The sequence below is a fragment of the Diadema antillarum genome, unplaced genomic scaffold (genome assembly GCF_040938485.1).
Source record: "Diadema antillarum isolate AM-2024a unplaced genomic scaffold, OU_Dant_1.0 seq00001497_RagTag, whole genome shotgun sequence".
NCBI lineage: Eukaryota > Metazoa > Echinodermata > Echinoidea > Diadematoida > Diadematidae > Diadema > Diadema antillarum.
Genome location: NW_027272234.1, coordinates 380280 through 388249, shown reverse-complemented (window position 1 = coordinate 388249; position 7970 = coordinate 380280).

Sequence of the window (7970 nt, the reverse complement as noted above, 5' to 3'; positions counted from 1 at the left end):
CCAAGCCTTCGCGAGGGAGGTAAACAGTGCAAGTGGTGCAGAGCGGCTACAGCTAAGACGTGACACAAATTTTTACCTTGAATTTTATTGAAGACTACACCTACAGGTAGTCATTCTTGGCGATAGGATATCATCTATAAACACTAAATGCAGCACGGTGTGGCATGGTTAAGGGGGTTCCATGGGGCCCATTTAAAAACCCAAGTTGGACAGTTGCTTCTTGAGGTTAATAAGTGTGGGGGCATCAACAGCTTGTTCCACTCATTTACTAGGCCAATACTCTTTTGTCTATAAAAGTTTTTCCTGATGTCCAGGCGACTCCTTGCTTTGATTAGTTTTATGGAATGGCCTCTTGTTCTATGATGACCACGAGTGGCAAGTTCAAAATAGTTCTCAATCTCAGGTTTTGAATTGTCAATGACAATGTTTTGAATATTCTGCCATGTTCTGCATGTTCGATGTTCTGTATGATATTGGAGTAGACTATAGTCTCCTCTCCTCTTTTTTTCCAAAATGGTCTATCTTCGGTATTTATGAACCTGTTGATTTTGCTTAATCGTGGTTTAGGCCTTGGGTCGCCCTCATTCACCTCGCACACGACGTAAACACTAACACTATCGCTTTATTCAGTGTACGCAATGGGGACTTCAAGCCACCTCCATTGACTGCTTGTAAACGACTGCGTGCGCTCTCACTTTCAGCGAGTGGGGACCTAAACCACGAAATCGCCGTTGATTTTGTACTGTATGTGCGACAGCGTGACTTTACAAATAACAAAAAACCAGCGAGTGGGACCTAAACCACGAAATCGCCGTTGATTTTGTACTGTATGTGCGACAGCGTGACTTTACAAATAATAATTTTAAAAAAAAACAGCGAGTGGGGACCTAAACCACGAAATCGCCGTTGATTTTGTAATGTACACATGTATGTGCGACAGCGTGACATTACAAATAATAATAAAAAACCTAGATGACTTACAAACACACCAGATTACTGTACTTTCATTTCTCACTTCTCATGAACTTTGTCTTTGATGGATGCCTATCGAATGTAACACATGTGATGACGATTAACACGCGATGCATCGATGGCGTTCAAGTCGTTCGTCTGCGTCAGGCACTGCCTGATGCAAATAATCACGCAAAGGGTATATAAAATAAACTAAATCAGGCGAAATAATAAAGTGCAGTAACTAATTAAAAAAGGACATTATAATCTTACAAAACCTCGAAACCGCAGAAACTAGAGCACGTACTTTGGTGCGCGCATGCAAGCCTCAAATACGCGCAGCCTGAACTCCCAAGTTCATTGCCTCTACCTGCCAAAATACCAAAAAAAAAAAAATTACCATGCGAAATAAGAACTATCTCTTCACTAAATCAGTTCAAGAAGAGATATAAGTTGTACTTATTAGATTTACATAACTAGTAATGATCTTGCCACATATAAAGCGATGTACAGTGTCACCTCATAATGTGTGCGTGTGTGTGCGTGTGTCTGTCTGTCTGTCTGTAAAATGAGTAGCATTCAGAGGTTCTCCTTGTGTCAAAGTCTCCACTGAAGAATTACATGATGTTGACGTTTAGAATAAACGTGAGAATTAGGGTTTAGATGGTGGTATAGAAGCGGATGAGATGGGCATCAAAGTAATCTAATGGGTTCTATGTACCAACTACTCGATCCCATGCCAAACACACACATACACACACACACACACACACACACACACACACACACACACCAAGAAAAAAAGATATGCACACACATATCGACACAAACACCATATCCGATTCCCCTCCTTTCTCAACAATCTTCAACATAGTAATCTCCCTACATAACCCATGATTTAATTCACAACATTAAGGTGGTTTATTGAAGCCTCTCAACTGATATCTTGTTGCTTATGGGAACATGTGCATTAATAATGATATCAAAAGTAATATACAACCTTGTGTGGGGGAATCCTGCAAAACCTAACCTTGCTCTGATTTGAGGATCTTTGATGTCATACTTTTTTCATTATAGTCATCCATCTTTATGGAAAACAAGGAGAAAATTAAACGTATTTGCTTTCTTTATTTTTAGATGTCAAAGTAAATCATGCCTTACCTTCACGGTAAAATGATTCACAATGTCAAAGTACATACAGTTTTGAAATGTACCTTTGTTGCTTTCAATACGTGGAATGAAGGTAAATGTTACCTGGGTGCTAGCATAATTACACATGCAATCTTACAGGTATTGGTAAATCTTCTGTGTTAGAAGAGATGACAAGGATCTATTCTTTATCGGAAAAATATATACATATATACATATACACTTACATTTTACTAATCAATGTGCAGTGCTACTGATATTTGGTTTGTTGGTTCTTTACGTCACATAAGCTTTGATCAACGCTTTAAAATAAAAAGGAACAGACATCATTATAAGTGGTTGTATCCCAAATCTACTTAGCGTCTTGATAAACTGGTCTACCTATATAGATTTTTAAAAAGGTGAGGAGTCAATGTAAGTTTTAAATGTGTATACAATTTCTATGGGATTTTATGGAAAGGTATTAAACATCTTCCCTGTCTGAAGGTAATTGATACGAGTACATTTGCCGTTTGTTAGGATGTGCTCTTGATAAATGCTGTTTAATTTCAAGCATTTGTGACAGAAATATACAGAGTCTGTACCTGCAAGCAACTAACATGTACACACACATAGATGGAACTTGGAGAATGTCTATATAAACACATACGTATGGGGAAATATGCAATGAACGACATCAGTACAGGGTAGGCCAGTTTACAAGTACACGTATCTTCAAATGTATTGACTATTTTTTCCTTTCATAAATCTAGTAACACGCTATTCCATTACACATGCACATTTCAACACTGGGATAATATGTTGGTATGTCATCTAGGCAATCAGCAAGCTTTTTGGCGGTAGGAATCAAATGGTTTTTTGTTCATTGACTCATGCTAACTTGATTACAGAATATAATAGCAAACGGACTATATACAGCTTCACTACCGCTTGGTATTTGTTTTTTGAGAGTCATTCGTGCAAAATTTGTAGGAGTACCAGGGATGTAACAAAATTTGAAAAAGAAATTGTATGGTTCCCAAGCCTTTTTTTCTCTTTCTTTCTTTCTTTTTTTTTTTGGGGGGGGGGGGGGAGGGGGGCAATCTCGAGCTCAACTGGTGAGCGAATAAACTTACGATTGCCTGATACATTGTAAAATGTTTTACACAAATGCAATTTCGGTTAGAGCGTTTCTTACACAAAATCATTAACCTGTGCTTGTAATTCAAGTGTATATCAAACGTTGAGTTTTCCTTGTATTTCTGCCCGTGTGCCGTGAATATTTACCAACTTACAGCTGTACGTGCCAATAATATGCATCAATGAAAATACATGGCCTATAGTACCAAAGAAAGGGGCGTTAGTGCCAGTGTGTGAATGTATGCTTGATTTGTGCGTTGAGGACGAGTCCCGAGTATACTCGGGCAGGGGTCTATAGGAATTGCGTGTTGTATAATAGTAAAATCAGTCCGTCCTCAACGGGTTTACTGAACAGTCACTCTGCGTGGGTTTTCTTGGGGGGCTTTGCAATGGTTACAGAGGAAACAAGAAGAAAAACCAACCATATTACTGTAGAGGGAGACTGTCCCTGACTTTTCATAATGTCTTATGACAGGTTTATAAACTGTTACATAAAGTCAAACAGATGTTATATTCCTCACCTCCTAGGCGATGAGGAAACATACATTCAGGATGTTCCATTTAAAGGGCTGAATGCTATTTAGGTAGTACAACCTCTTCAAAATAGCATCTGGGATCTTTAGACATGGAAATATTGTAAATTCCCGACAGAAAAAAAAGTCTGTTTCACTTGGTATATCCTGTGAGTTACTCAAGTGCTGTGAAACTAAACAGCTTCTTCGAGGGAGAAAAGTTTGCGGTAATATCACCGTGTGTGCGTAGATCTTGCGAGGACCGTTGCTTGGCAGAACAAGATCCTAGAAAGAGGAAAGTTGAGGAGGGAGAGTGTACGAAAGACAAATAGGGAGTGGGGGCCGCAGTGAACTGAAAGTTGAGGCTGTACAATGGAGGAGAGGACTCTTCTGCAAAGCATAGGTCCTTGCTTGGACTTTACGTACACATGGTGTTAGCTTTCTCCCTCATTTACTTCACTATCATGCAAGCTTTCCAGCAAAACATATACCAGTAACCTTCATAATTTGTTAAAAGGTCTCTGCGGAGCGCGAGGAAGAGATTCTTGTTTTCCTTGAAATTACACGTCCAGCTATACATTGCCAAATTTATCAGTCGTTTGTTAAGTTCCTTTTCCAAAGCATTAAATAAACTGCGAAACTTTAGTCTTCAGCTTAAGCCAAGAACGTCATAGATCGTTCTTTCACCTGGTGTAGTTTGTCACTTGTTTACTAAAGCACGAACATATACTGATGTGGTAGAACATAACAACAATGTTTTGTCTACAACGGCAAACAACACAAAATATTCCACTATCATAACATGGTGTGGCATGACAGTACATAGCTAATGAGTTATATCATTTTGCACGTCAGCGTGCCTCATTCATGGACAGTAAATGATTTAACCGCAACTAGGCCGGGCTATTTAGGTAGATGATAGAGCCGGGGTGGGGGGGGGGGGGGGGGTCCTACAGATCTCGGCCGTCGACCGCGCGATCGCGACGAAAATTAGCACACACATTGCCTATGACGTAATCTAAAGTACCATGAAGCTAATTTTTTGTTACATTATCATTTATGCTAAATTATGCTAATTTATGTATAATGATGCATGAAATCAGACAATTAGGTATAAATCACTAAATAAAGCTCAAAACAGGCAAATTTTTTGTGTAGATATTCTTTTTAGTGTCCTTAGCAAATGTAAGAGAAAAAAATTCTGCTATCAGAAAAAATTCTCAAGTATTTTATTGTTTGTTTGTTTTTTTCTTATCTATTTCTTTGTTTTTTTTTCGACTTTATGTTTTTCATTGTTTTTTCGATGAAATTTGTCCGCGACATTGTTCCGGACGAGAAAATGTGTTATCAATTGATTTTAATCGATAAAACCCCCAAATAATCATGCTTTTAAGTAATTGCTGTAAGCACAGTTTGCATTGAAATTGTAGACGAATTCACATTTTTGAGCAATTTTTGGTCTGACAGGCACGTACATAATAATGCGCAATTTCGGAACCGCGCACCTGGGCATCGCAAATTTGGTGTTAAAAGATGCGGGAGACTCGAAAGAGAAAAGTCATGAAACGTCGCGATGATAGCTTTTCGCGATAGCGATACTCGTACATCGCGCGGAACGTCGAGGGGGGCCTCAGAACCCTCTCCCCCCCCCCCCCTGCCTAGTTAGGGTTAAAGGTATCATATGAATTTTTGCATCAGATCAAAACACTTATGGAAAAAACTATTTAAATGTTTCGTTTAGCACACGAGAGAGAACCACGGCAAAACACCACAATGCTTTAAACTGGGGTACTACACACATTACTTCTCGATGAAAAAATTGCCAAAAAATACATACACTATACTGCTCATTATACGGTAATGATAATAGATTGAAATGCTTTCCCGAGTACCTTGATTGCTACCATGAGAAATGAGTGGAAGGCAACACTAAAATGGTCATTCGAATTGACTTGTTTGTCTTGTTTGTTATTTGTTGTTTTTTATGACGTTTTCCTTTAAAATACAACAACAACAAAAACGAGGGGAGTTCGCACCAGCCATGGTTATGATTGGAATTTTGCACTTTAAGAGGTGACGAGGTGATAATGATGAGGATAATAACAACAATAATGATAACTAGACTTGGAATTTGTCAACACTGACAAATTAGGTGATCCGATTTTTTTTTAATCAATGATTCGAGTCCTGATCGCAATACAGGCATGACGATATAGGTTTCATCTGTGTTTAGAGACATTGGCCGTGTCCCGCTCTTTCAGAAAATATGAAAAAGTCAAGTTCGGCTAGGTTGACCCATTTCGCTTATTTTTCAGTCCTCACGCGAAATCAGTGTGTGCGACTTTATGTTCGTTTTGAGGTGCACGGTCACATTTGACCATTGATCCCACTTTGCACAGCAAAGATGGCATCTGAGAAAAAAGTGGTTATTTTGTGTAATGATCCTGGTAACGTGGTCTTTGTGTGTGCAAAATATTGAAAAGATAGGACATGTATTCACCAAGATACAGGATGATACACTTATGACATTTGACACTAATTTACCTACCCAAAATGGTGTTCAATCAAGTAGTTGTTACCTTATAAAATAATGTACGTGACATGAACTAAACATGTGCAAAATATGGGGGTACTAGGGAATGTCTTTCATGTGTTATTGCAAAGAAATTTGCAAAAAGAAAGAAATATGAAAATATATCGAAGCTAAGCTTTAATTTAAGCGAAGTTTTTCGACGTGATTTTGACGTTGTATGAAAAAACAAAGGGCACATTTACGATAGCGCAAAGTCTCAGCTACAACGTATTAAAATCTGGGAGAAATTCAACGTAGGATAAGTGAGATAGTGCTCGATAAAGACAGTCATGTTAATTTTCATTTCAAGAGAAACTGCACTCCTATAGAGATAACTCGCAAATGGATCAAATTTGACAAGGTTACCTTCAATCTATTTTTACGAGGTGAAGACTTCATCCACCGAAATATTTGATTCGATTAAAACTGATGGAGCATTAAATAAGCTACAGCATACTGAAATCTGGGTGAAAATTGGCCAAGAATAAGTGAGATACGCTCGAGTAAACTTGAAATTTGATGACGTCATTTTGAAAATTTACTTTTTTTATTTTCTTAAGAAATTTGATATCTTTCCATCATTTTTCCAGCATCACCAACCCATGAAATGACATGTACAACTCATAAGCTCTCAGAATATGTAAAGAAAATGGGGAGTCATCGTCCATCCTGGCGAGTAAAATCGGATTGAAAATTGGCGTTTTTTTGGCATAGTTGCACTGTATATCGCCATTGACGCGCGCGCGGAATTTCAACTTTGACGGGCCCGTATGACGTCATTTTGAGTCGGATAGACTTGAAAGTTGGTAGAAATATTCCTTGACATTTTAGACATCCGATCAAAGTGGAAAAACGGGAAATTTCTATTGCATACGAGCTGTGCGTGCGTATATGCGCGCGCGCGTACGCGTCCGTCCAAATTTTTCAATTTTTCAAAAATGCTGTAAATGGTCTGAAACGTGTGCAAAAAAAAATTTGAGCTCGATTGGAGCATACAAATATTTCAACGCGCGCGTACGCGCACGTTTTAAGGGCATAGATGAATTTTGAGAACTTGTGTAGAATCAACTTGACTTGAACTTTATGTGACGTAAATTTCATTGAAAAATTCCATTCCGTTAATGAGATATGAATGAAAATGAATTTTCATATAATGACGTCATAGTGACGTCACGGTCGACTGATCACGATGATTTTACTTGATCTGTCGTCTTTGGGACACGATACATATATGGTATAAGTTTGACATTGATAGGAAGAGCACTTTCTGAGCTAATCGAAACACAACTTTTGTCCAGAAAGAAAAGACGAAGAACAAAGAATCCGTACAGATACAGAAGGTGATCCGAAGGATACTCGGATCACCTAATAATAAGTTCTTCTTTATACCCAGGGTAGCCTCTTCAGTGTTGCCACTGCTCTACTAGAGGGCCGCTGTTATTTTTATTACCCTAGCCTTTCCAGGTCCCATTTATACACCTGGGTCGAGAGCTGCATGGTGGGTAAAAGTAATCTCGTCCAAGGATGTAAGCACTGGTCGGGATTCACACTCGGGTCCTTATCCGGAGTCACTATCACTATCAGCGTGAACATAAACAATAAATGACAAAGAGAGATTTTGTTCGCACATTTATATGGATTTCATCCATCCTCAAGAATGTGAACCA